Source organism: Saccopteryx bilineata, chromosome 4 (assembly GCF_036850765.1).
Source record: "Saccopteryx bilineata isolate mSacBil1 chromosome 4, mSacBil1_pri_phased_curated, whole genome shotgun sequence".
NCBI classification, from domain to species: domain Eukaryota; kingdom Metazoa; phylum Chordata; class Mammalia; order Chiroptera; family Emballonuridae; genus Saccopteryx; species Saccopteryx bilineata.
Window position 1 is genome coordinate 42413980 of NC_089493.1, and position 10901 is coordinate 42424880.

General features: G+C 40.1%; 1 non-coding gene across 1 annotated transcript; it reads left to right on the forward strand.

The window, feature by feature from the left end:
• The first annotated feature begins 8648 nt into the window (after nucleotides 1-8648).
• TRNAF-GAA (transfer RNA phenylalanine (anticodon GAA)) lies at nucleotides 8649-8724 on the forward strand. The gene has a single exon. It is a non-coding gene; the product is annotated as a tRNA-Phe (tRNA).
• The last annotated feature ends 2177 nt before the right edge of the window (nucleotides 8725-10901 follow it).

Below are 10901 nucleotides of genomic sequence, written 5' to 3' on the forward strand. Positions count from 1 at the left end.
AACAAAAAACGAACAAACAAAAAAAAATGCAAATCTTTTTGAATCAAAAGTCTGGCATTAAACATATTAAATATAATTTCATCTACAAGTTCGAGAGGCATACTTTCAAGGTTTTTATTCTTTTAATAAGTAGTACTTATTGAGAGCTTATTAAATGCTAGGTCCAGAAACTACAGAAAGAGAAGAGAAGAGAAGAGAAAGAAAGAAAAGAATGGTCTCTGCACACAGACTGGATTGGGGAGCGGGTCGTACAAAGTAATAAGTACCATACTGGAATGCATGGAAGGTAAAGGAAGACAGAGGAAGGGACCAATCAACCGCCTACCTAGACAATGGTCAGGGCAGCTTCAGGGAGGTGTTAATTCAGCCATTCTTGAATTTAAGGAAATGCTCTGTTAGGCACTGGAAGCACAAATGTAAAACAAAATTACTAACCTCAGAAGTTTCTTATCGTCACATTTATAGACAAGTAAGCTTTTAAAACTATTGATAAAAGCTAATACTTGGATGAATGTGGTGCTCTATAGGCAAAGACCAGGGTGCAACTTGAAATTTTTTCCGGGGAGGTGGGAATGGGAATGCATAACAGGACAGGAAGCATGAACTCTGTCTAGAAACTTAGTGCCAGTTTTCCAATGAAGAGCTAGGGGAGGGCACTTCAGGTTGAGACATATGAGAAATATGATAAGATTAGAGCGGGTGATACAATGCTGTCATTTGGCCAGAAGTGATGGGTTCAAATCATTAAGCCCCAAACAGGTATGTTGGGGAGTTTGGACTTTATCCTATACAGTGGTTATGGTCACCATTCAAAATATGTTAAGTAAGGGAAAGAATGTCATATTTGTATTTAGTTTGATGAGTTGGTGTCCCTGCTTTTGAAGTGGGATAAACCAGGGCAAAATGGAGGGAACTGAAACAGGTAGTGGGAAACCAGTTTGCAAGCTATTGCAGAAGTCCATAAAAGAAATATGACCTTTAATTAGGAAATAATAATGCATATATGACAATTATCTTTAAAATGTTATCCTTATGAGAGAATACATAATTTTGTATTTAAAAACAATAAAATTGCAAGAAAGCACTGCTCACAGTTTAGAGTAGTTTTCTCAAGCACTATGTTAGAAAAATATTTAATATTCTGACTTAACTAAAGTTACATGGACAGGGGGATTTATAGTTCCAATTATATTAATGTCTCCTAATGAATCCTTTCTAAAGTATAATATTTGATCAGAATTGTTGCTTTCATAATGTAGTTTTATTTTTCAACTTCTTTTTCAATCGCTTCTGCTGGTTATGTTGCCAAAATGAAGATAATAACTAACCCTAGAACCCATGTTGATACACTGTTAATCCTTGGTCATCAAAAAGCTAACAATCACTTATTGTCTCCAGGAGTAACTCACTTTCTTTAATTGGAGATCAGTGTTGGGTCCTAGTGGCTGGGAAGGTAACCTGATCCTCGACTTCTTGAATGTACTGTACTATAAAAGTTTTCCAATGTTTGGCTGATGAAGAGTTTTCATCAGTAACAGTGACTCAAGTAGTTGTATTTATAGCTAGACACCTAGAAGTCTCCCAGAACCCTCTCATTATTCTAATCAGTTGCAAAGAGTAGTATGTTTTGTATAAACCCTATCTTATCCATTCCGACTTGCAATCAGGATTATGACACCAGCTGCCTAATTGGTCTCTCTGCCCTCTCCACAGTCCATTATCTGTGTTGCAGGCAGAGTGAGTACTCTTAAATAAAAATACAATCATGACACTCTGCTTAACATCTTTCAGTGACATGCTGCAGTTTTCAGATAAAGCAGAACTTATATCCACCTGGCAGTAGTTTGTTTTCCAAAGGTATCCAGCTGCTTAACACCTCCCTTATTGTGCCAAGAATGCCTTATTTAGTATCTTTTCTCTTTGTCTTTCCGAACTCTGTTGAAGTATCCCCTCCTCTGAAAAGCTTTCTCTGCCTCTAGTCTATTAGTCTCTAATTTAGATCTTCTTTATCTGGGCCTCCAAGGCATCCTGTGCATGTTACAGCACATTAGAATATGTTTGCCTTTTCAGTTTACTGTTATATCTCTAGTGCCAAACAGAGTACCTGGCATATAGTAGGTTCTGGATAAGCATTTGATAACTGACTAACACTACTCTAAAGTGGTGTTTTATTTATTGTGCCTTCACCCTGAGAGCAGGGACTTCGTAGACCAGCACCTGGTATAGGACTGAGTATTGAGTAGGCACTCAGTAGTTTTTTGAATGGATGACTGTTGCGTGGGAAAGTGGCCAGCTGGACTGCTCCTAGCACACCCTGTAGCCAGCCAGCAGAAGCCAATAGAAAACTACTTTAAAAGGAAAGAAGAGAGTGAGGGAGGGACAGAGGGAGAGAGAGAGAGATAAAGAGAAAACTGTTTTAAACTCAGTATGTAGCTATCCATCTGCAGGACTGACCACAACAGTGCTTTTGAAACTGATCTCTCAAAGAATATTTCATTCCACATTTCATGAGTGCTCAAGTCACACTGTAATACAATTTCAAATAATGAACCAGAGCGCACAACGTGCTGGAATTATAATGGTGTCCACTTTTAGGAAAGAGAAGTTATTCACTGGAGTACAGTAACAGGAACTATGTTAAGGTCAGGATATATTTGGGTTTATTTGTCACACTCTTCATTTCTGTAGAACTCCATAATGAAAATGTATTGCTATCTATGAGCTATGACAAGATCCTGAACCATCAACCACATAATCAGTTACCCACCATATTTAAACTTATAAAAACAGAGAAAGTTGACTAAAATATTTAACAATTTTCAGTAAATAATACATTTAACATAAAAAAGTATTAGCTGAAGTAGCATCCTATTTCATTAATATGCTATAATTGATTTTCATGCTGTGTCTGCAAATGGATGGACAAAAATATAAGTTTTCTGGTTTCCTCACATTCTTACTTCAAGCCAAGGTCAGGTTTGGAATAGAACCCAAGAACTTGTTTCTTTGTTTGCTGTTTGTTTTGTATTATCACCAAGATGAGACATTGAGGCTTGTTTTGGGAATCTTTTCCCAGTATTTTCTTCTGTTAACCTTAAACAGATTAAATTGGTATTTTATTCTGAGAGAATAGAATCTATAAAAATGGTTGGACTGACCGGATCTTTTAAAAAATAGATTCTAAAGAAACCGATTTAAGAGTGTCTGTCAGCCTGACCCATGGTGGCGCAGTGGATAAAGCATTGACTGGGAATGCTGAGGTTGTCAGTTCAAAACTGTGGGCTTGCCCAGTAAAGGCACATATGGGAAGCAACTACTATGAGTTGATGCTTCCCTCTTCTCCTCTCTCTCTCTCTCTCTCTCTCTCTCTCTCTCTCTCTTTCTCCCCCCTCCATCTAAAGATCAATAAATACAACTAAAAAAGAGTGTCCATCTGTTACAATTGATTACTCTAAGCTGTTGTTTACATCCAAGGCAATGATGGAAGGAACATTATTCCTTAGGTATATGATCCATCTGTAGTAACATTATGATTTTGTTTAGGCATCAATGAGAAATAATAATGTTAAGGAAAATGCCATTCTGGGGAACTTTTGATAAATTATATGTTCTTATTATAGAAAATTTTTCTTGTATTAACAATAGCTATGATTTATTGATTATCTAGTACATGCAGGCACAGTGCTAAATTCATTATCTCACTTAATCCTCACAAAACCTCATTAGTCAACAAATGAAAAAAATCTTTTTCAGAGAGGTTAAGTAACTTGTATAAGGTCATACTGCTTGTATGTGACAAAGCCTGGAATTGCTGTTGCTATTGCCCCACACTGTCTTTTGAGAAAAATGACAGCCAAATTATAAATGTGGACATCAGGAACATCTAAAGGGAAAAACCCACAGAGCCCAAGCGTTTAAATAAATGTGACAAGATATATCTAAAATTAAACAGTACACTGAAGGGTGTGATTTGTTCATCTACAGAGAAACTACAGTATTTCCTGACAATCTAGAGTATGTCTAATCAGTGTGCTTAGTAAGAGAAAGATATCCTACTTTCTGAAAAATATCCTACACATTTTTTTCTGCCAATACTTAATTTGTCATTTCATAACCAAGAAGGGAAAGTAATCTTTTAAGATCCATGTGGCATACATTTTTCAAGCTTATTTTTGCATTTCCTTCAGTCCTTTAAACCCCAGCCTGACAAGATCACTTGGCAAGATGAAGAAATGTTACCATGTGTATCCTATCAGGGTGAGCATGGAGCCCTTCTTCACCAACAGATAGTTTTGCCCTCTGGGCATATTGCTTTGCTGTAAATTCAAGTAACAGAAGCAATCACTAGAAATTTTATATTAAGCAATTATTGTTAAAATATCTTAGGTGTGATTGTGGTATTGTGATTTTGTTATTACAAAAGACTTATTTTGTACAGTTGCATGATAAAATATTTGTTGATAGAATTATATAATGTCTGAGTTTTCTTTCAAAATGATGTGGAGGGAGAGATTTAATTTGTGGATGGGAAAGATTGGCCATGCATTGATGTTCATTGGGCCTGGGGGATAGCTACTTAAAAGATGAGGTGGAGGATACACTGATTTGTATACTTTTGTGTATTAAAAACTAAAAGTAGGCCCTGGCCGGTTGCCTCAGTGGTAGAGCGTCGGCCTGGTGTGCAGGAGTCCCGGGTTAGATTCCTGGCCAGGGCACACAGGAGAAGCGACCATCTGCTTCTCCACCCCTCCCCCTCTCCTTCCTCTCTGTCTCTCTCTTCCTCTCCCACAGCCAAGGCTCCATTGGAGCAAAGTTTGCCCGGGCGCTGAGGGTGGCTCTGTGGCCTCTGCCTCAGGTGCTAGAATGGCTCTGATTGCGGCAGAGCGACTCCCTAAGATGGGCAGAACATCACCCCCTGGTGGGCATGCCGGGTGGATCCTGGTCAGGCACATGCGGGAGTCTCTCTGACTGCCTCCCCATTTCCAACTTCGGGAAAATATACAAAAAAAAAAAAAAAAAAAGTAAAAGTAGCCCTGGCCATTCACTCAGTGGATAGAGCATTGGCCCAGCATATGGACATCCCAGGTTCAATTCCTGGTTAGGACACATAGGAAAAGCAACCACTTGCTTATTCCCCCTTCCTCTCCCCCTTTTTTTCCTTTCTGCTCTTGCAACCAGTGGCTCAACTGGTTCGAGCGTGGCCCCGGGCACTGAGGATAACTCTGTTGGAGCACAACATCCTCAGGTGCTGAAAATAGGTTGGTACTCAAGCATTGGCCCCAGACAGGGTTGCTGGGTGGATCCTGGTTGGGGCGCATGCAGGAAGGAGTCTGCCTCACTATCTCCTCTCCCCTCACCTAAAAAAAAAAAAAAGTAAAAATAAAAAATAAATAAACCTTAAAAAATCCAAGGTTGAATTACTCCTTCAAATATATATTCATTTTATGATAATTCTTTTTTTTTTTTTTTTTTTTTTGTATTTTTCTGAAGCTGGAAACGGGGAGAGACAGACAGACTCCTGCATGCGCCCGACCGGGATCCACCCAGCACGCCCACCAGGGGCGAAGCTCTGCCCACCAGGAGGCGATGCTCTGCCCCTCCGGGGCGTTGCTCTGCCACGACCAGAGCCACTCTAGCACCTGGGGCAGAGGCCAAGGAGCCATCCCCAGCGCCCAGGCCATCTTTGCTCCAATGGAGCCTTGGCTGCAGGAGGGGGAAGAGAGAGACAGAGAGGAAGGAGGGGTGGGGTGGAGAAGCAAATGGGCGCCTCTCCTATGTGCCCTGGCCGGGAATCGAACCCGGGTCCCCCGCATGCCAGGCCGATGCTCTACCGCTGAGCCAACCGGCCAGGGCCATTTTATGATAATTCTTACCTTCAAGGACACCATTTGGGCTGTAATTACAGTTCTCAAAGTACGTTCTGAGAGCATTACTTATTGTCCATAGGCATTAGTGCATATAGGACAATATTTACTTCAGGACACTTTTATTCCTATTTTTTTGGTGTTATTTTTCTCATTAGGGTCACCTAAAATTAGCATCATTCTTCCCATTATTTTCCTGGTAGGTTTTATTGTGAGCAGTCATTGTCACTGTTATTGTTTCGTGATACTGTTGCTTTGTAGTGGCAACAGTTTGGGAGTGTGTGAGGTATACATCCTGTAGAGGTGGCAGGTGTGTATCCTATTGGAGTTGTCTGTGGTTTGGAAATAGTTTAATGATTGGATTTAATCATAATGTCTTTATTCTCATCAATCTGTAAAAATTGGCAAAACCCTTAGGTAAAATGATATGCCATATTGTCTAAAGTTGTCAGTGGGCATACTGAAAGAAAAGACAACTGTCAGCCTGTGCTCTGTCACTCAGGGGCAAAGGTGGAAGTGAAAGCCAAGCACAAATGTTCAACACTTGGTGACTCGATAAACAGAAATTGGCACAGCCCTACAATAGAATACAGTGTGTAAAGTCATGGTGCACTTTTGACATGTCACAGGAAAGCAACAAAGGACGATAGAAATGTGTAATTTGCGCCAAATAAAAGGAAAACCCTCCCAGTTTCTGTAGGATGATGATGTGGCAGCATGTACGCATGCACAGATGATGACATAGCACCGTGTACACAGCGGAGCAGCCCACGGCCATGCCAGTCGAGATGTGGACGGTACAGAGGAAAGTTCAGTGTGTTCTGTGGCTCGCTAAATTAGAATCTGTGACCAAAGTGCAACGTGAATATTGGCGCGTTTATAACGAAGCGCCACCACATAGGAATAACATTACTCAGTGGGATAAGCAGTTGAAGGAAACTGGCAGTTTGGTGGAGAAACCCTGTTCTGGTAGGCCATCAGTCAGTGACGAGTCTGTAGAGGCTATACGGGATAGCTACCTAAGGAGCCCTAAAAAATCTGCGTGAGCCCACATCGAACTGCACTGAATAGGTATGACTGGGAGAGTTTTCCTTTTATTTGGTGCAGATTTCACGTTTCTATAGTCTTTTGTTGCTTTCCTGTGACCAGTCAAAAGTGCACCATGAAAAAAAAAAAAAAAAAAAAAAGTGCACCATGACTTTACGGACACACTGTACTATTCAGTAATAAAAGGGAATGAACTACCAATGAACCTAAAAGTCATTATGCTGAGTGAAAGAAATCAGCCAAAAGACCACATACTGCATAAGTTATTTGATATTAAATATTCAGAAAGGCAAATCTACAGAGGTTAAAAAAATAGATTAATAGTTTTCTGGGGTCTTGTATGGCAACAATGATTAAGTGGAAATGGGCACTGGGATTTTATTGGGGTGATGGAAATATTCTAAAACTTATTTTTATTTAACATACCTTAGAAGTCCAATTCAGTCTGTCTATACATTATTTCCACTATTATCTGAAACTACAATGAACGTCCTTGAAAAATATATATATAATCTTTGTGTACTTGGGCAAGTATGTCTATAGGATATATTTTTAGAAGTATAATTGCTAGATCTAAGGATACAAATATATGTATATATCCTTTATACATCTATAATTCAGCCCCAAAAGTTATACCAACTTATACTCCCACCAGTGAAAACTAAAAGTGCCCATTGTTTCACCTTCTTTTCTTTTGTATTTTTCCAAAGTTAGAAGTGGGGAGGCAGTCAAGCAGTCAAGCAGTCAGACAGACTCCTGCATGCGCCCAACCAGGATCCACTTGGCATGCCCACCAGGGGGCGATGTTTTGCCCATATGAGGCGTTGCTCCGTTGTGGCTGGAGCCATTCTAGCACCTAAAGTGGAGGCCATGGAGTTGTCCTCAGTGCCCGGGCCAACTTTGCTCCAATGGAACCTAGGCTGCAGGAGGGGAAGAGAAAGACAGAGAGGGGGGAGGGTGGAGAAGCAGATGGGTGCTTCTCCTGTGTGCCCTGGCCAGGAATCGAACTCAGGACTTCCACATGCAGGACCGATGCTCTACCGCTGAGCCAACCAGCCAGCCAGGGTCTTGCTTCACCTTCTTGAGCATGGGGGTCTCATCAGTCTTTTTTTCTTTCTTTCGTTTTTTTTTTTCTTTCTGCATTTTCTTAAGCAAGAAGCAGAAAGGCAGAGACATTCACATGTGCCTGACTGGGATTCACCCAGCATCCCCACCAGGGGGCAATGCTCTGCCCATCTGGGGCATTGCTCTGTGGCCTCCAGACCTATTCTAGCACCTGAGGCTGAGGCCATGCAGCCATCCTCAGCACCCAGGGCCAACTTTGCTCCACTGGAGCCTTTGGCTGTGGGAGGGGAAGAGAGAAATAGAGAAGAAGGAGAGGAAGATGGGTGGAGAAGCAGATGGACACTTCTCCTGTGTTCCCTGACTGGGAATTGAACCCATGACATCCACACTCCCTGCTGATGCTCTACCACTGAGCAAACCAGCCAGGGTTCATCAGTCTTTTTAATGTTTTATATAGTATGGAAAATGGTATCACATAATTATTTTAATGTAACTTCTATAAGTATGACAGGGTTGAATACCTTTTCAGGTAGTTACTTAATATTGCCTTTTTATATTCTTTAACCATTATTCCATTGAGTTAATGTCTTCTTATTAGCAACAACACGAAATGTTTATATAAAAAGAGTTTAAAATGAGCAACCTCATTGGAACGGTTAGAGCTAAGTCTTGGCCCTGGCCGGTTGGCTCAGTGGTAGAGCGTTGGCCTGAAGTGCGGAAGTCCCGGGTTCGATTCCAGGCCAGGGCACACAGGAGAAGCGCCCATCTGCTTCTCCACCCCTCCCCTCTCTTTCCTCTCTGTCTCTCTCTCTTCCCCTCCCGCAACCGAGGCTCCATTGGAGCAAAAGATGGCCCGGGCGCTGGGGATGGCTCCTTGGCCTCTGCCCCAGGTGCTAGAGTGGCTCTGGTCGCGACAGAGCGACGCCCCAGATGGGCAGAGCATCGCCCCCTGGTGGGCATTCTGGGTGGATTCTGGACGGGCGCATGTGAGAGTCTGTCTGACTGCCTCCCTGTTTCCAGCTTCAGAAAAATACAAAAAAAAAAAAAAAAGCTAAGTCTTGTTGGAACTGTTAAATCTAAACTTTGTTGGAAAGGTTAAAGGCCTTGCCTTGAAATTGTGATTGCACAGTCCTTTACGTGAAACTGAGAAAAGACAATTGTCCTTATCAATTAAATTGAGGACAGGTGGTGGACATAGCCTCCCATCTCCAGGCCTCCCTGGATTTTACCACAGCTTTAATTTTTCATAAGAGCTCTTTGCTTATTAAATAAATCACTTCTTTTTATATCATATTTTTCACAAATGTTTTTCCTGCTTATTATTTTTATCTTTATTTAAAGTAATTTTTACACTTCAGAATTTAAAAAATTTTATATGAACTATTTTATCATTTTTAATGGCTTCAGGAATAACTGTCATATTTAGAAAATACTTCCAAGTTATTCCAGACTATAAAATTTTACCCATTTTGGGGTACATTTATAGTGTCATATATATATATATATATATATATTTTTTTTTTTTTACATTTCTGATCCTCCTATGATACATTTTCAATAGCAAAGTCAGAAATCCAGCTTTTAAAAGATATGGTTAGCTGGTTGTCCCATGTTAAGTTTACAATTTTAAAAAGTGTTGCTTCTGGAAATGATGACATCAGATCATTTACAACAGAATGGTGGGATCTTGATAACATTATGCGGAGTGAAATAAGTGAATCAGAAAAAAACAAGAACTGCAGGATTCCATACATTGGTGGGACATAAAAACGAGACTAAGAGACATGGACAGGAGTGGGTGGTTACGGGGGGTGGGGGGAGGGGAGGAGGGAGAGGGGGAGGTGGAGGGGTACAAAGAAAACTGGATAGAGGGTGACGGAGGACGATCTCTCTTTAGGTGATGGGTATGCAACAGAACTAAATGACAAGATAACCTGAAAATGTTTTCTTTGAAAATATGTACCCTGATTTATTGATGTCACCCCATTAAAAAAATTTATTTATAAATAAAATAAATAATAAACAAAACAAAACAAAAGTGTTGCTACTGAAATTCTAACTAGAGGAATAATAAACACATGAGCTTCCTTTCATTGTAACTGCTCAGAACTTGTTTTCATCGCTTTACAATATTTCAGTGAAGACACCTTTTTTTCCAGTATTTGTTGTCTTTCAGAATACACTTTGACACAAATTAAGTGCTGCTACAACAAAGTGATGTCATGGGAGAACAAAATACCAAATGGCTAGATACCTCCTTACAGTAGTTCAACCTGAAGTTGACTTTATTATCACCCACACAAGACAATTCTTTGAGAGAAACTTTCTGTTATATTTTGTGTCACTTAGCAAATTTTTCAAAAGATAATCATCTAACTGGTGGAGTAATATGATTTAATTAGTTGGTTTCTTATTGTCCTCTTTTTAAAAATTAAAAAAAAAGTTTATTGGCATATAGCATTCTTAAAGGCAGGGATTATGTTTTAGTCAACATTATAGTGATACTAAAATATAAATTTTTTACCTTTAAAGATATTTTTTATTTATTGATTTTAGGGAGAGGATAGAGAGAGAGAAAGTGGGGGAGGAGTGGAAAGCATCAACTCGTAGTAGTTGCTTCTCGATTGTGCCTTGACTGGGCAAGCCCGGGGTTTTGAACTGGTGACCTCAGCATTCCGGGTTGACGCTTTATCCTCTGTGCTGTAAAAGGTCAGGCCTAAAATACAATTTTTGAATAAAAAGATGCATGTCAAGCTGTATAATATATACTTTAAAATGCATATTTGTAATCATTAAAATTTGGGATTTAATGTTTTAAAAAGTAAAGTAGGTTTCAACCTGGGATTGGGAATATTCTCTTATAGGTTTTCTTCTTTTTGTTGTTAAAGAAAAAGACATCTAGTCTGACCAGGCGGTGGCGCAGTG